Raw genomic sequence first — 18,292 nt, forward strand, 5'->3', positions numbered from 1 at the left:
AGCCGGAACCTATCTGGAATTTGCGCCAAAAGTTCTGTGGATGCTTTGGATATGTAATTGGACGACTTCCTTTTTTTGGATACCGGGCTTTGCATGTTGTCCGCGGATAGGGTAAACACTGGCGTCTCATCCGTTGGTTGTGTGTCCTCTGGACCTCGGATGGCTTGCAGCCCCTTGCCTCCTTCGATATGACTCTCCGGAACCACCATCAGGGCAGAGTGCAGCGTTGCCAGAGAACACGTGCCCCTCCAGGACTGTGGGAGGTGCAAGTATGCCTGTTTACCGCAAGCCCAGTAAGTGTCCATAAGGGCAGCTGTCCTTTTCTTCATATCTGGGATGATGAGCGTCTTGTTACAGTTCTTATTTGCACCCATGTTAGTTTTCCCTTCACTGAGGAAGCACAGTTCATATGTAATTTCTTTTTGCAGTTTGAAGGGTTTTTCCAGGGCTACGACTCAAGTAAGCTTTGTGATGTGTCCAGCCCATGCTGGAGCGCACGCTTTCTCTGCCCATTGCAATTTCTCTGCTGCCAACCCTCGTAGTGCTTCTGCTTTGCATGTAACTTGTTCCTCTTTCCATTTGTTATCCGAGTACAATGTCCCTTTAATCACTAGAAACGGTTCCTTCAGGCATACCATTTCTTTAAGACTCGAGTAGCAAGTTTTTTAATTCTGCAGCATTTCAAAGGAAACAGTGTGTACCTGGAAGGTGTTCTTTATTCTACATAAGGTGAGATGAAGGAGACACTGGGCATCTGTAAGAGGTAGTTCTTGTGGCAGGAGCACCTTGGTCGTACCAGAGGCGTGGGGTATTAGAGAGCATATGTAACAGCTCTCGTTGGTGGTTTATTTGGCAGTGGAACTCATGTCTGCATACCACTTGTTGGACTGGTGCGGGTGCCTGGGATCTTCTATTGTGTCTAACTCTAACCCAGAGTATTCATCGTACTTCCTCCTCCCAACTTCCCTTCTTCTCCTATTGCTTCTGCGGTTAACTTTCCCTTTTTCTACATCATGCTGCATTAAAGGTATTCCCCCTGCTCCCCCCTTTTCCCATTCGTTATACAAGGCAATAAACCTCTCAGCTTGTTCGCATTTTCTCCCTTTACACTTGTGGGTAGTTCATAACCTTTGGATGTTTCAAATGTTGGTGTTACAGCGGTGGTGGTGTCATCATATAACCAAGGTAACGCAGAAGGATTCGGATCGTTAAGTTCATAAACATAATATTCAGAGGCATTGTATGTGGCAATAGGACCTGTTCATCGTTTGTGTCATTTGGGTGCCGTGTGCCATCATGATGGGAACCATGTCCCCATATGAGCTTAAAGCCATCCCATATGAGGTGGGTCCCTTGTTTTATCATACTCGTTCCATTTCCTCCCCCCTCATTTATATCAATAGATATAAATGCTACCGCCCGGTATATCACTAGGCCAAACATCATTGTAAAAAATATCACAGCACACACAAACAAACCACACTCATAAGAATATGTACGCAAGTCAAAATTTGTGTTTCCATTTCTATCTATTCCAACGTTGTTCGCCGTGGGGGCCTCCTCAGTTGCCATGGTTTCTCCTACATAATGAGACATAAAAGTGTATTAAGCAACCCATAACATTCATTTTTATATACTTCTTTCCTTCTGTTATACTATTCATAATTATTTCATTGTTAGCAAGAGAGAGAGAGAGATAAAAAAGAAATAACATCTCTTCATTTCATTACCATTATTATGTACATCAGGATATTTATTTATTTATTTTTTATTACTTGTGTTTAATCAAATGATTTTTACAAGTTTGCTTTTGTAGAAATTCAAGTTTGTAAACAAGTTTTAAACAAGTTAAGTTAAAACCCCAATGGCCCTATTGGGGCCTCGCAGCGTATGATAAGTCCTGTCCACGAAGAATAGCCAGCTCAGGGTTCGTTTTTGACCTGGGCGGTCTTTTGTGTATTGATGTTTTTCAATGCTAAATCCACCATTTTTACAATTGCCAGAGCCCATCTGGTGGATTCTCCTGAGATTAATGGGTTCCAGATCAAGTCTTCATCAGTGATTACCGCTCCTGTGAGTAGTGGCCCGAGGTAGACTGCTCTGTATTGGCTCACTTTTGGGCATGAATTACCAAATGTCTTAGTGTTTCCGGCTGCTCCAGATTATTGCAGAGGCGGCATTCATTTGAGGCTGTCGTTGATTTTATGGTTAAGATTTCGTGGGTCATTAGCAGATTGAGTTTTGCTTTCATGAATGTTTTTCGTAGCTGCTTGCACGGGAATTTAATGCAACAGTTTAAAGGGGTGTTAACTTTGTTGAATTTAGAAGGAAGATGTTTTAGGAGTTTGTTCTCCATTGTTTTGTCGATGGTGTCAATCCAATCTTTACAGTACATTTTTGTTTTAACCCTTTGCGGGTTGGACTTCAGGTCATCTTCAGAACAGTCAACGTCATTCAATTTTGTTTTTTGATGTTCTACCCATTTATTGAGCGTTTTAGATTTCTCGCCCTTAATTTCGTCGGCTATCAGTTTGTAGATCGTTAATGTGTCTAGTAGCAGTATTTTCCTGTAGAGTTGCATTGCACTCTGGGCTACGGACCCCTCTAGTGATATGAGGCCCTATTCGTGCCTAATAGCAGTTATAGATGTCGATTTGGGCAGACCCAACACTGATTTCCAGATTATTCCTTCTAGCTTAGACCAAATAGAAGTGGGCATCGTAAGGGTTGCATCCATTCCATAAATGAGTGTGGGGTCTGCTTTTGCTTTATAGAATTGGATTGCCGGTAGCAATGAAAATCTTCCGAATTTGGTATCAATAGATCTTATTTGGGCAGCTAGCTGCTTTGCTTTCATCCATAGCGTTTCCTGCATCGTTGACTCTTGACCCAAACCATCAATGGTTACTCCCAGATAGTTGTAGTGGGAGAATATTTCAAGTTTCGCTTCGTCCAAGAACCAATTCTTTTTCTTGGAATTTGCACTGTTAGTCTTTTTTTTGTCCAGAATCAAGATTTTTGTTTTGTTTTTGTTAATTTCCAGGTTGTTGTCGTCAATATAGCGTGCCAGGTTGGTCAATTTGCGTTGCAGGCCGATTTTGGTGTGGTCTATGAGGATCAGATCATCAGCGTATAATATTCTCGAAATGTCTGTTTTTCCAATTTTTGGAGGAAATGCTCTGATTTTGGCTTCGGAATATTGATAGTCCGCCAAGAAAGCAGTGAAAAGAGCCAGGGCTAAAGGGCAGCCTTGTTTCACTCCTCTATGTGTAGGGATTTCCTCAGATAGGGTCCTGTGGCGATTCAGTCATACACAGATCTTTGTGTTTGAGTGTAGGACAATCACTGGGCCCAGAATTGACTTCGGACAATCCCAGGCTGCCAGTTTGTACCACAGTTTTTGTCTGTCGACTTTGTCAAAGGCCTTAGATAAATCGACGAACGCCAGGTAGATTTTAGGCGACCCTGCCTTTACTTTTGATTTTAAGATACTCAACAGGAAGATGTTCACGGATGTTCCTCCGTTTTTCTTAAAACCCATTTGGAATATGTCTGAGCAGGGAGCGTTTTTTTCCCATGTCCGTAGCCTGGTCAGCAGAAGGGATGCGTAAATCTTCCCGATAATGTTGAGGAGCGCTATAGGCCTAAAGCTCTCTGGGTTTTATCGGGATCCTTTTTTGAATATCGGGACGACCGTCACATGCTGCCAGGACTCCGGGATCATTTTCATTCTTCCACAGTGACCAAAGATTTTACTTATAACATTTACCCATTCACCAGGTGATTGCTTCAGGTCAATGTTCCATCCGGGCCTGGAGCTCTTGAGTTTTTGAGTTTGACAATCACGCTTTCGATGTCTTCCAGATCTGTCAGATCGGCCCACGGTGAAACTGAGGCTCGTTGGGGTGTTTGATTGCAAGATGGGGGAAGATCAAAGAGAGCTGCAAAGTGTGTCATCCATTTCTCCTCGGAAACTGAGTTTGAGATGTCTTCGGCAGTCTGGCTATTCTTAATTAGAGCCCAGAAATCTCGAGATTTTTTTGTGCTAAGAGTTCGCAGCATTTCCTCCGAGTCTTGTTGATATAATGCGAGTTTATGATGTTTAGTCCATCTGGTGTAGGCCTTTGATTCTGTTTCAAATAATGCCCATGATTCGGCTGTAATTTCCTTTTTTGCTTTTCTTTTCAGTTTCCTAATCCATCTTTTTTTTTCCACCGTTGCCTTGTCGTACGTATGATTAAACTGTTTGCTATGATTTTTCAATCCACTCGGCTTAGTTTTGTACGCTAGTAGCAGTGGTAGATAGTTTGGTCTCGATTCTTTTGACAGTGTCGAGTTCGTCGCTGTTAGAGGATTGTACTTAGCGTTAATCTCCATTACGTCTGTAGCAGACAGACGCAGTCGAGTTTGCTGTTTATTTACCGCAACATTATGGCAATAGAGATGTTTTGCAGGTCGATTTCCCAGCCATGAGAAGTGTAAGAGATTGTGATCACTGTGGATGGTTCTTTGAACCTGAAAGGTTTGGATGTTAGGCACAAGTCAATTGCTTACGAAAATATAGTCCAGTGTTGCCTTTGCACTTTCTCGTCCCTATGTAGGTTCCATTTTTTGGTGTGGGAAGAGTTTTGCTACGTTGTGGAGATTTATGGGGGCAATTAGAGACAGCCATGCCTTGCCTCGTTCTTTTATTGCTGTCTGGAGGTTTTGATTCCCACTGCTATTCCCTTGTTCATCGCATTTTGCGTTCAAGTCACCACAAATAATGATGTTGGTATTTTCATAGTCGGCGTATATTTTGTTGATCAGGTTCGCTGCCTTTGTGCAGAAGGCTTTGTTTGTTGTCCATTGGGGGTTCCAGTAGGTGTTGATAATCACTAACCTTGAAGAGGGTTCTGGTGATTTGTGGGTCCATGTTGTTATAATTGCCAGCATTCCATAGGATTCTTCTAGTTTTCCAATTGGGGTTATTCCTGATCCTATACGGATGGCTGTCAACAGACCCGATGATGGGCGCCCCATTAATCCTTTCACGGCCGGGGATATTTCGATTGTGTAGCTGTCTAGGGAAGGTTTTTTGCTCAGCCATGTTTCTTGTAGGCATAGTATGTCATATGCACCCAAGTCGCCATCGCCGGTCTTTGTTAAGTGTGAGTGACCTCGCGTGTTCCATGAGGCCAAGGTAAATACTTCTCTGGAGTTCACATCTGCAGTTTTTTGCTACCTTAAAGGTGCAGGTGCTGGGGACACTGGTCGTTGCTATTTGTCCCCTTTGGTGGAGAGGAATGATTTGAACCAGTTCCACAGGCTCGTTGGAGTATTTATTTATTAACTTTCCTTTCAGTTGTCACATAGGTACCATTTAATGTACGCCTTTTCCTTATCAAGTATGTGTTTCTTCTTCATTCATTCTCTCCCCTGTTTCCTGTGTTACGCTTTCATAAGATTTTCGTACGTCTGTCAAATGTATCCAATATCTCAGGCCCTTCACTTTAACAACAGTAGGTGTGCAATACACTACTTTGTACTGGCCATGAAATCTTGGAGAGTTCCATTGATGATCGAAACTCCTCACGTACACCATCTCCCCTGGCATTAGCTGACCTGTTGGACTATCTGCTGCCGGTGTTATAGTGTCACTTGATTCTTCACGTGTAAATGGGGGTGCTAGCTGCCTTGCTATCATACGAGCCTCTCTTGTGAGCTTGGTCAAGTATTCATTGAATTCTTCCCATAGTACTGTAGCGCTTCTGTGAGCATCTGTATGTCTGTTGAGTGGAGAATGTGCAGTATGCCTGCGCCTCCCTGTTACAATTTCATATGGGGACAAATGGTGGTCCTTGCTGGGTTGATTTCTCAGTTCAAACAAGGCCAGGGGTAAACAGTACACCCAGTTCTTCTATAGTGTAAAGCATCATTTTGACAACCTTCCGTTCAGGAGGCCGTTTATCTTCTCAACCATGCCGTTTGATTGTGGGTGGTAAATAGTGCACAGTTTATGTGTTATCCCTAGCAGTGCTGTTAATTCTTTAAATAGATCATTAACAAAATGTGTGCCGTTCTCGGAGTGAATTACATCGCAAATACCCCAGCGCGGAAACACTTCCCGCACTAAGAACTTTGCAGCGCACTTCGCATCCGGGTGGGCGCACGGTCCTCCCTCCACCCATCTTGAAAAGGGACAGACCACCACTATCATGTAGCATGACCCATTGCATCTTTCTCCCATATCGGCATAATCAATATGCAGCTCTCTGAAGGGGCCTGTTGGTTTGGGCAGTGTCCCCCGCAATTTTCTTAATGTCATTCCTGAATTATATATCTGACATGTTGTACACTCCATTGTTAATTTTGAAAGTTGTTCCTGCAGCCCTGGTATGAACCAATTTTCTTGTATCTCTCCGGCAATGTGTTATTTGACATTGTGAGCTGGGAAGTGAAGTTGTTGGAACTCTATATCCAGTAATTTGCGGGGCATGACTGCTTTACCTGTGTTGTTCTGGCGCCAAAGGAGATCAGCGGATGACTAGCTGCACCTTCTTTTTTCCCATAACTCCTTTTCCTCACCTGACACCCCATCTTGCAACTCTAATATTTGGGATGTGGGCATTGAATTATACCCATCAGGGCGATCCTCTTCCACATGTTTCTGCCCTAAGTACTCACCTGTTTTCCCTTTTGTTAGATACAATGCTTCTTTCGCGGTAGCGTCCGCTGCCGCATTTCCTAAAGAGATGACGTCATTGTTGTTTGTGTGGGCCTGGCATTTCACTATGGCCACAACTGTAGGTTCTTTTAGTGCCTCTATCAACTCTTTCAGTAGCTCAGCGTGCTGCACTGGGGATCCATCTGCTCTATGGAATCCTCTTCTCCCCCACCTTGCCAATCCCCCATGTATTGTTGTGGTCATGTATGCTGAGTCTATATAGATTGTTACTTTGCAACCCTTAGATGCATGTAATGCTTCAATGAGTGCTACTAACTCTGCTACTTGTGCTGAGTAATGGGCTGGTAGTCTCTGTTGGATGAGTAATTCATATTCACCTTCCTCCGGTCTCACAGCTGCCACCCCCATGTGTTTTTCTCCTGTTTCTGAATTTATTGATGCTGACCCGTCTATAAAATAAATTTCTCCTTCCGACAAGACATTTTCACTCACTGTGGGTGTGTCTCCATCTTCTCCTCTGTATGTGGCACAATCATGTGTTTGCATGTCCTCCACTGTGCATGCTTCTGTGATGAATGTTGCAGGGTTCATTTTTTTACACCTCACTATTTGTATGTTAGCGCTGGATAAAATAACTTCATAAACTGTGGCTCTTTGCGTTGTCAATGTGCTCTTTGATCTTTCTAATATTGCGTAAAGTGAATGTTCCACAAACAGTGACACAGAACACCCCATCACAATTGTTGCACTCTTCTATATCGCGAACGCTGCGGCTGCGAGAGACTGCTCGCAAGCGAAGTGCCCTTGCATCACTGCATCTAGTGTGCCACTATAGTAGGCCAGGGGCTTGTGTCCTAGTGATGTTTTTTGTGTTAATACTGCTGTCATGAGCGTCCCATTGCAATGTGAAAATAAGTAAAACTCACGTTCGTAATCTGGGTTTGCGAGTACTGGTACCGTTGAAATCAACCCTTTAAGTGTCCTAAAGGCGTCATGCATTTCTGCTGTCTATTGTATTTCTGTGCTTTCTCTTTGTGCTTCTTTGAGTCCCTGCAGTAATGGCTTTGTATACCTTGCATATCCTGATATCCAGTCACGGCAGTAGTTGCAGATGCCGAGAAATGTCTGTATTTCTTTCACTATTTTTGGTTCATTTAGTGCCTTGATTGCAGCCGCCCTGTCTGGTATGATTCTTTTACCATCTTTTGCTATCAATTGTCCCAAATACAATACTTCATTTTGACAATATTGTAACTTCTCCTTGTCTACTTTGTACATTTTGTAGGCCAACAATGTCAAAAGTGTAATAGAATCCGTCCTGCACCCCTGCGTTTCCAATTTACAATTAGATAGCGGAAACCTGCCTTCTCGTAGGCATGATTTATCAGCTCCCGAATCTACCATAAAAATGAATTGTTTGTTCCCTATCTCCGTCCCCACCAATGGTTCCTCTGCTGCATCGAGGGCCGTTAATAGTACTGGACACGCAAGCGCTCTCTGTGGGCTGTCCTATTCTGAATGCCTTGTTGTTCCCCCATTGTCAAAAGCATTTCCTGATACCACTGCCACTCCACCAAAGGGTGCAGGTGCACCATTTGCCGTCGTGACAAATGAGTTGCCCTGTACATGTGCCATGTGCTCACGGCATTGCGGTTGCTGTTGAACATTTCGCAGCTGTATCCTGCGTTCGTCTGTGCATCTCTGATCTTGCTGTCCTCCTCCCCCTCCACCGCCCATTGGCAGCCCATACGGGCTTCCTGGGTGGGGGTGGCCATACTGCTGTCCATTTTGATAAGTATTCATGGGCTACTTCTACATTCTCTTGAGAAATGTCCCCACCTCCCGCAATTCCAACAATTCCCTTGTCCTCCCCGTGGACCTGGACCTCCGTACCCGCCATACCCTTCATACCCTGGACCACCCCCTTTTTGCCCTCTATACCCACCTCTTCCTTCACGGGCGCTCCGCGCTTGCCACTTTGGCCCTCTGTACTGCTCCTCACCATTCCACTGCTCCTGTCCGTTTGCCACCCAATTAGCTGTCATTGTAGCTTGTATTGCAACTGACCCCTCCTCCTCCTCTCCTTCTCTATCTTTGGGAGTGCAGCTACAGCTGCTGTGACCTTCACCAGTTTCATCTGTATTAATTTTGCCTCATCTGCCAACCGTCTCTGTGCTATCTCCTTCTCTCTTTCTTTGATCCTTTTGCAGTGGTGTACTATAATGCTTTGTATCTCGGGCCAGCCTTTCGCTTCAATCCCAGCTATTTCATCGAGCGCTTTCTGAACTTCTTTTGGGAGCCCTCTCTTTATTATAAAGTAAAACAAGGAGGTTGACTGATCCCAGGCCGTGTCCGTTTCCGCTCTCCACATCTCCTGCACCCGTAAAATGAAAGTCATCGCATGCTCCCCATCATTCATCGTACACTGCATCACTGACTATAAATCAGGGGTCTCTGGAAAGGTGTCTCTTAATGCATCCCAAATTCTTGCTCTTACTGTGTTGAAAGAAGCACCGTCATGTCTGTCACAATCTAATGTTATTCCTGGGAAGCCGGCTTTCGCCCAAACTCGATCAGCTTGATCACCCACTGCAGATACTAGCAAACTTTTAACATCGCCTACCACCAAGGGAACCCCTGCAGTGTTCTTCTCAAATGCGTATATCCATTTACTTGCCCCTCCTGACAGAGGGGGCAATCATTTCAACAAGCTGGCCTAGTCCATCTGTGCCCAAGGTATATAATTTGGCTTCCCTCCTCCTCGGTGTATCAAGGGCCGCTGTAACCTCCCTTTTCCTCTCTTTACAGTACTTACCTTTGACCCTTTCTTTCCCAGTACTGCCAATCTCCCCACTCTGCTTCTTAGTCCTCCATTCCATTCTTCCTCCATTTCCCTTCCCAGAGGTGTTTCATCTAACCTCACTGCCGCCCCTCCTGCTGCGAACCCTATTATTCTTCCTACCTGCTCATCTTCCTCTATATCACACCATAACTCCTCTGCCCCACCTGAGGTCAGTCCTTCCTCCACTGTGTTTCTGCCAGGTGTTGTTGTTCTAGCTCTATTATTCTGGTTGGCTCATCCTGGATTCAGAATAGTATTTCACCCTTTTTCCACCCTTCTTCTATGGACCTGTCGGGTGTCTATGCCCTCTGTGTTTGCTCGATCCTAGGAGTACTCGATCCACTTTGTTCACAAATATCTCTTAACCTAGACAGTTAGTTTCAGGTCATTAATAGCCTGGAATCTAAATCGTCTGTGAATTTTTCAATATCTATTGCCGGGGTACTCACCTGTCCACTTGTTCACTTGTTCTTGGGCATTCATATGGTGGGGGTGCAGTGGGTCGTGGTGCAATTGGGGGGTGGGTTTTGACACATACACTGTGTCACTGTATCCTTCAGCAGGCACTGGTTTATTCAAAAGGGGATATAGTTGTGTTACTTCTATTGGCCCTTCCTTCCCTTCGCCCTTTTTTTTTACTATCTTCTGTTGCAAGGGGAGATGCAATCTGTTCCATTGTTTGTTCCTTTCTTTTATTGGAGGCACTTCTTCGAACAACCTCCATAAGTCTAATATCTCTCTTCTATTCTGCAATTGTTTTCCTATGTATTTCACAAATAAGCATGTGGCCACCATGTCTAACACGCTTTTATCAAAAGATCCTCCTTGGGCCATACCTGGGGTAGCCCTTCCCCTTTTAGTTCCTTGGTCCATTGGTCATGGTACTTGGTTATACGTTCGGCATAACATGGCAAATTTTGGCAAATATGGGCCAAAGGTGTTTCCGCCCCCATGTTACTCTTCCGTCCCTAACCCCCCTTTTGATACCCTGCTTTAATGGGTGGGCGTTATGTACACACTGCTGGCAATGGCGATATTCTACTACTAATATATCACTTTTGTATACCTTGCGTACCAAATCTTAAAGGTTCACACTTACAATTATCAATTTTCTTTGAAACATTACGCAGTCATTTTATCAATTCACCAAAACATTGTGATCACAAAATAAACATAACATGTTCAATACATGACATTGATTTGATGAACGCTTTGCATACAACATGTAACATATACCTCCCTTTCTCTTCTACGCTATTCTTCATCCAATGAATCCCGTTTACTTCAACCCGTTGCACCCTTTAACACTTAAATTGTTGGAATATCTTCCCATAGAGTTTTAGAAAAGATGAAAAATAATGAAAGCGTTTCTAAATTGTATTCTTAGTCTTCTCATCATATGAGACTCCTACCAATATCTTCTCTTTTTCAGTTATTACCAGTACTAGTCAAGATAGCACTATGCATCGCCGCCTTCCACCCCCTTTCGGAGCTAGGTTCCCGTATTCCCTTTTCACCTTGTAATCTCCTTAACTCATCCTAATGGCCATATGCAAAAGAAAGAAAAGGAAAGAATGAATAAAAGTACAACCACTTTTATCCTGAAGAACCCCTTTAACTTAACTCAACCTCATATACTATCATCTATATCCGACTCCTTTTAATATCGCTCGCACTTGATACTCACGTGTCCGTCTTGATTTGAGACCCTCCGGACTCTGTCTGTCCAGGCAGCGCTGCCCCAAGCTCAATGGCTACCCCCGGCTCCGGCGAGCGGTACTATGGGTTTTGTGAAGTCCTACTGCGTGCGCACATCTAAGCGCACCGGTTGCCGTAGGCAGCAGCTCTCTTGAGGGGGCGCGCTGTGCGTCTCTGCTGTGGCCGGGGACGTCTAGTGACAAAAGGAACAAAAAGAACGCAATTGCGTCGGGGACACCACTAGAAAGTGAGTATCCCCAAAAAGGCATTTAAAACTCCACAATGAGAGTCAATAATGGACACACCCCAGCAGGGAATGAGACCAGGACCAAGTGCGGGTGAAGTTAAAAGTTTTATCCAAACCCATATAGGGCAAGCAGAGAACTCTGCAAACTCCGAGAACGCTCTGCCAAACATCAGAAAATATCTACATTTTGTTACACATCCACATCATCTATAACGTGGGAAATATGGATTACATGAATCAATGAGATTGGGCAAAGCAGAATGACCATTATGGAATCTGTAGGGTCGGCGCTCTTGATTGATGAGACTCCGCATGGTGTCGTGATGACGCTTGTGGGTCAGCTGGGCTCATCGGGGTGGAGTACCAGGTCAGGAGCTGTCTGATTTGATACATCTTGGCTGCAATAACATTTGCCCTTATGGCCACACACACCCATTCAGTAGACATTATAGTTTATGCTGCCCTGTAAAATTGTAAATAGTTGTTAATCTAACATCACACAAGAAATAGCACATAACTCTAAGTGCACTGAAGTCACCATCATAAAGACGTTATTCTAAAAGGGCAGCTTAATGAGTCCAGGTGCCTTATCAGGGGGCATGTGTCAGGATAAATGTATCCTTCTGCTGTGTTAGATTTAGTAGGAGACTTCATTATAGTATGTAAGTACAAGGGTGAATAAACTGCCACCATGGCCAGTTAAGGTTGGGGTGAACTAGAATACCATTGGGTCAGGGGGGCACATAGCTGGTACATCAAAAGGTGGCGGGATGTGGGGCCTTGCTGCCCATAATTCTTTTAATCAGAGAATGGAGGTACAGAGTGGTTTTATGGTGGTGTTGTGTGTCAGGGGGCATGAGTGGGGGGCGAGGAGGTGAATCTGTGTTATTCTAACATCAATAAATCAAGGGCCTTCAATCACTAGCCCAGCCTTGGCGGGAGGAAGGTGGGGGCTGAGTATGCGGCTCTGCAGGGGAAGGGAGAGATGGCCTTGTGGCTTCTCGCGCATTTGCATTACAGGGTTGCATGCACATCATCATGAATGAAAAAACAGAATTATGCCAGTATAATTGCATATATATATATATATATATATATGATCATACGAGTTTATGAACACTATGTGTATTACACCTTTTCGCATTACTTTGGTACCATATTTACAGAATCAGTAAAGGTTTTGTTAGCATCACGTCATCCACTGGGCTAAGGTTTTACATCTGGGTACGGGGACACATGGGAAAAGGCTAGCAATAAAACGTGAGGTAGAACCAGGGTGGCGTATACATTAGCATGGGCAAGAGTCTGCAACATTCTACTTATAATCAGACTTGTGTATATGCTTAAAGGTTAAACAATTACTTCAAACAAGATGTCATTGATAAGGGCGGTACTTATTACCTTAAAAGACCCGTACATATTGAAACACTTAATTATCTACTTATGGACTTATGTATTTATGGGAAGTCATATTGTACATAGGGATATCACACATTGCTTTTAAATATTGTGCAGCAACAATAACCCTTGAGTAGAAATGGCAAGTTCGAATATACATATATTTGATAACTTCACATGTGGGTGTTCTGAGGTGGGCGAGGGTCGTCCCATTTTAATATGAACAATCACATTTTTGGACTTGTGGCTATTTCATTGCTCCTACAGATGGCTTAGCAGCATGGGTAAGACTGGGTGGCACACAGGCTTGACATACATGTCTGGAACTTCAAACGGGGAACAGGGTTGGGGGTTATTCACAACATATATTATAGATGCAGGGGTCTGCGAGAAGGCAGAACATGTTTTATAGAGGCAGTATTGTTTCTCTCAGACCCCAGCTTTTGGTCCGGTCAACATCAGGTCAATGATGTACTGCGAAGGTGAAAGATACAGTGTTTGTAATGTAGCTTGTTTGCGCCTAGTCTCCCGTGAAAACAGGCCTTCAGCTGAGCCGCCATGTGGAGGAGGGTGGGAGAAGTGCTGGTCCACTGTGTGCGGTCAGGTGGGGAGAGCTGCAGCCCTGCAGGCCGCTTGTGCTACTGAGGCCTAAATTGTTATGTTCAAAATGGAGTATAGGTGTATCATAAAATGCAGTCTGTATCACGCTGTAGGGTGAGCCATGCAGTCCCATGCGTCGGCCCGCAGCCATCCCACATCCTAGGTGCATAGATGGCTGCCGGCGAGTCATAAGCCCCACATAGGTGAGAAATGTAGGGGGAGCGGGATCCTATAGACCTTTCCTCCCATACAATGTGCAGCCCAGGTCACCTCCAAATCGGTCCATTGAGAGCCTGTGCAAGAACCACCAGCGCAGCTGCCTGTCTTGCAATGAGTCTCCCGGACAACAAACCAGCACCCAGAGATGAATGACAGTTCCTCACAGTCAGCGTTAATAACAGTGTGCACCCCTGGAGTCAATGAGCCTGCACAGCCCGGCCCTCACTCACCAGACTTCGACTTCCAGTTCGCTCCAGCCCACTGTTGTCATAACCTCGGTTTGGGTAATGTTCCGGGAGAGATTGTTAATGATCTCTTCCCCCGGCACCATAAGCAGCCTCAGCAAGGAGTTCCAAAGGGCATTTATCGCAGGAGCCCAGATCAGTGCCCAGCTTCAACAAGTCCTGCACTGTGCCTGTCCCAAGGCTGTCTAACTTCAGGATTCTTATCTGGCTCCTCTTCACGGTCTGCTCTGGCAACATTCTGCTATCAGCTGAATCTGGCGCCGCACAACAGCCAGGTTCACACGGGGTATACAGAAGACATGGCCTGCTGCAACCGTTGTTGCAGGGAAGTGGGGGTGGCAGGAGGAAATGCCCCTCATTGTTCCAGCCGCATTTGGAATCCAGTGATCTCTCCCACCTTGGTAGCCCGCTAGGTATCGCAGCTCTCACCCCCTCATACCCGGCAGCACAAACACCATGACAGCCGCCTCCTGACTTCAGCTGGCTCAGGAATTTCCAGGCAATTCAACCCCGACTGCCTTAGCGTTCCACGGTATCAGGTTAGGGCGAGACAGCTTAGGTGGGAGAGGATTTTGAATGGATTTGTGGCAGGCTTCTCGGCTGCTCACATAGGAGTGGCCATTTTGGTGCAGCTCTTGAGCGCCCCCCTCAAGTCCAGCAGCTTTAAGAGCAGTCAATCTTAGTTTCAGGAGAGAGGGACATACCAACAAAAGGTGTTGAACAGATTCTAATTGTGTCTTGCCACACACTCTGGCCCCTCGGAATATTCAACAAGGCTCCAACAATCTCAAAGGTCTTCAAAATTTTCATTTTCAGTTTTATGTAATCCCAGACCAAGGAATAACCCACAAAGTGTTGGATGTAGCTTGGGGATTCCACCCTGTTCAGGAAATAATCAATGAACACTACAGAGCTGCTTTTTTTTGCTAGATCAACAACTGATTGTTCCTGAGTGTACCCAAGTAGAACCGACTTCATTGTGTTCTTAAAGTTGTTAAATTGTAATCCGGGGGATTCCCTAAGGCCAGGGCAAGACATCGATCAGCAGTAAGCTTAATTTTAGTAATGGGGCTGGTGGGCATATGACTAGTTTTGGATAATAACGCTTCATAGATCAACTTACTCAAGATGTTAACTGGGGTATTTACCAATTTCCAGTACGTATAAAAGCAAGAAAGTTGAATTTTCACATGATACAGCAAGATATTAAATTCAAGATGTATAATTTCGATCAGTGTTCGGGGAGGCAATCTAATAAATCTCTTTAATAATCAATATTCCACTTTGTTGACTTCTGATAAAATTTAAATCGCCCATATTTCAACCCTGTACACCATGTAGGTACAATTTTAGCGTGGTATAGCTGTATCAAATTCCGACTGCGTATCCTCCACCCTTCTACGCAAGGGAACCAATGCTACCAGCTACCTGTGATGGTTCTAAATTTACTTGATCCAAATGCTGTGTGCTCCGTAATTTAGTGTCCAAAATAAGTCCTAAATATTCATATTCACAGACCACTTCGATTGCCTCCCCGTCCATATGCCAGTACGCCTTCTTTACCTTTTTGTAAGGTGGTGTAAAAATCATAACCTTGGTTTTATTGATGTTGACTACTATGGAATTTAGGTCAGAATACGCTTTCAGGCTGCTCAAGGAAGATTGTAGGCCACCAGGGGTTAGATATTAGAAGACTATATCGTAGGCATAGCCCATCTATTGTAGGGGGGTATTAGATAGTTTCAGGGCTATCGAAGATGGAATAACAATAGCCTCACTCAGATTGGACAAGTAAAGATTAAACAACATTGGAGCAAGAATGCATCCTTGTTTTAGTCCTTTCTGGGTAGGTATCCAGCTGGACATCCAATCATGTTGGTCTAGCTATAGCTTTACTCTGTTTTGCTCATGTAGAGAAATTATCATTTTTAATACACCAGTCGGAATGTTCCAATTAAGGAGCCTTTGCCAAAGTCTGCCTCGATCCGCAGTATCAAATGCAGCGCTAAAGTCAATAAATGTCACGTAGACTGGCGTTCTAAGTACTATCCATGTCTTCTGTATGATGGTGACCAATGCTAAAGCGTTGACCGTGGTACTAAGACCTTTTCGATTAAATGGGATGAGGTTATGTAATGCTACCCATTCCCCAAGCTCGTTCAGTAGTACCTGGCAAAGATTTTAGCAGAGGTGACTAACATCGCCAATAAGCAGTAATTTCCTGGGTCAGCGTGGCTTCCTTTTTTAGTACAGGAACGATTATGCTGTCCCGCCATGAAGACAGGATAGATTGAGTCATACAGATCCATTAAAATACCCAATATAAAGCGGTCGCCCAGAGTTCTGGGTCCGTCTTAAATCAGCGAGCTACAGATCATATCCGGGCCAAGCGCCCTGGAGGATTTACTCCTAGCTGCCATAAGCTGCATCTCGTCGTCCCCCCAAGAGACTGGTGTACATGTGGGACCCAAACCTGTTCCGGAGCACCATTAAGATCTCTATTCATGGATTTATTATCATTTATGGTCTTCCAGAACATAGTAGGGTCTTTGGTGAGGGAAGAGTGCTTTAAGGCCCTCCAGCGAGTGAATTCAGGCTGATAGTTGTGCCTTCTTAGCCATTTCCGGTAATTTAGATACTAAAGTGGCTATTTTCGCATTGCCCTTTTCTTAAGTTTGATCTGTTTATCAAAGGTGTGCCAGTGCAGTGGCTTAGGGCCAGTGAAGGAACAAGTTACTATCTTTACAAATAGGCTAGATATAATGTTTGCCAAGTCAATAATAGCTTGCTTAGTGGAATCTAAAGTGGGGCTAACCTCCATCATACTGGCTCTAATATAATCACTAAGAGAAGCTTAAAGCATAGGTGATACTTCCCCTAGTTTACTGTTGCTCCAAGAATCCAATTAAGTGAGTAGTTCATATTTAGGTTCCCAGATTGAACATGGTTTATAGGATGGCTATGCAAATTGAGGCAAGCAACACAGAGATAATGGTCACTTTCCTCATGGTGGACGACACACATGTCAGTGATCATACTGGATGAATTTGCAACAAAAATGTATTCTAATATACTGCAGCAGTTATTCCCTATTCTACTAATTTGGGGTGAGGGGGGTCAGATAGATAAGCACCATTAACCATGGTAAATCATATTGAATAAAGTAAACTGTCCCAGTTAAGCCCATGTTTGGAGGCCTAGACAAGCGTAACACCCTGGGTGGGAGAGGAGAAAAGGCTCCAATTCCCACTCCCTGGGATATACATCTATCAGGATCCTAGAATTAAAATCTCCACAGCCCAAGATAGGGGTGACTCCATTTAGAGTATGAATAAGTGCTTCAACTTCCTTAATTACCACATCATGGCTACTTTTATACAGAGGATCATAGATGTTGATGATAGTCATGTCTTTCACTCCAATATGAAGCAAATCCAAATGCAACAAGATTCTGCCAATGAGAACATTAGCTGATGCACAAGAAAGTTTCACCAACCCAAGTTTTCTTTTACCCCCAATAACTGTCCACCCTTCAGGCATCCCAGAGGCCTCTGAGTGGCCGGTAAACAAAGTGTATGCCACCCATCAATTGTTAAGGGACTCTTAAGCTAATTCTCCTGAAGTGCTATAATGGAGAGATAATCAATATGCTCCAATAGGCCATCATGTTCAATTTCCCCCGCTGTTCGACCATTTGGGCCAACCATTCCCAATGGGACTACTCCCCTTTCGCCCCGCCCCCTATCACAGTCCCCACAGTGGTTGGCAATTCACATGAGTAGCTTGTTCCCTTTTGTTTGCCTGTGATAGAGGTTTGCAGAGGGTTGGAAATCAGGGAATGCCGGCCACCTTTACCAGGTCCACCAAACCTATTGACCCGAACATCATCCACCTCAATGACAAAACATTTGTAATCCAGTCTATTAAGGGACATGCAGTGATCATTAATATAATCGAGAGTGCTACCATCAAGAAAATGTACAATTGAAGTAGTGTATCTAATTTTTCACAAATGTCCACAATCTTAATGTCACTACTTTGAAGGAAACGTAAAGGAATAATACTGTGGAGCAGCTCTAGGAACCGTGTCTGATTTAGAAAGAATCTTCTGCCATCACAGAACAAGCTTTGTATTTGTAGTGCCTTTACTTTGTCGGTACATGCAGGGGCCGCAGGAGTGGGCTGAGCGGCCGATGGAATGCTACCTAGACCAGTCGGAACCAAGGCATTACTAGTGATATGCCCCGCTTCCACCGGAGCAGAATCGGCATGATTGGCAAAAAGGGACTCTAGGTTGTATATCCTCTCTTCCTCAGCATCGATCTCTTCATTATTTCTCTTTGGCGGGCGGACTGATTTTTTCCTTTTCTCAGACA

This window comes from Ambystoma mexicanum, chromosome 4p (assembly GCF_040938575.1).
Source record: "Ambystoma mexicanum isolate Mex_15411 chromosome 4p, UKY_AmexF1_1, whole genome shotgun sequence".
Taxonomy (NCBI): Eukaryota; Metazoa; Chordata; class Amphibia; order Caudata; family Ambystomatidae; genus Ambystoma; species Ambystoma mexicanum.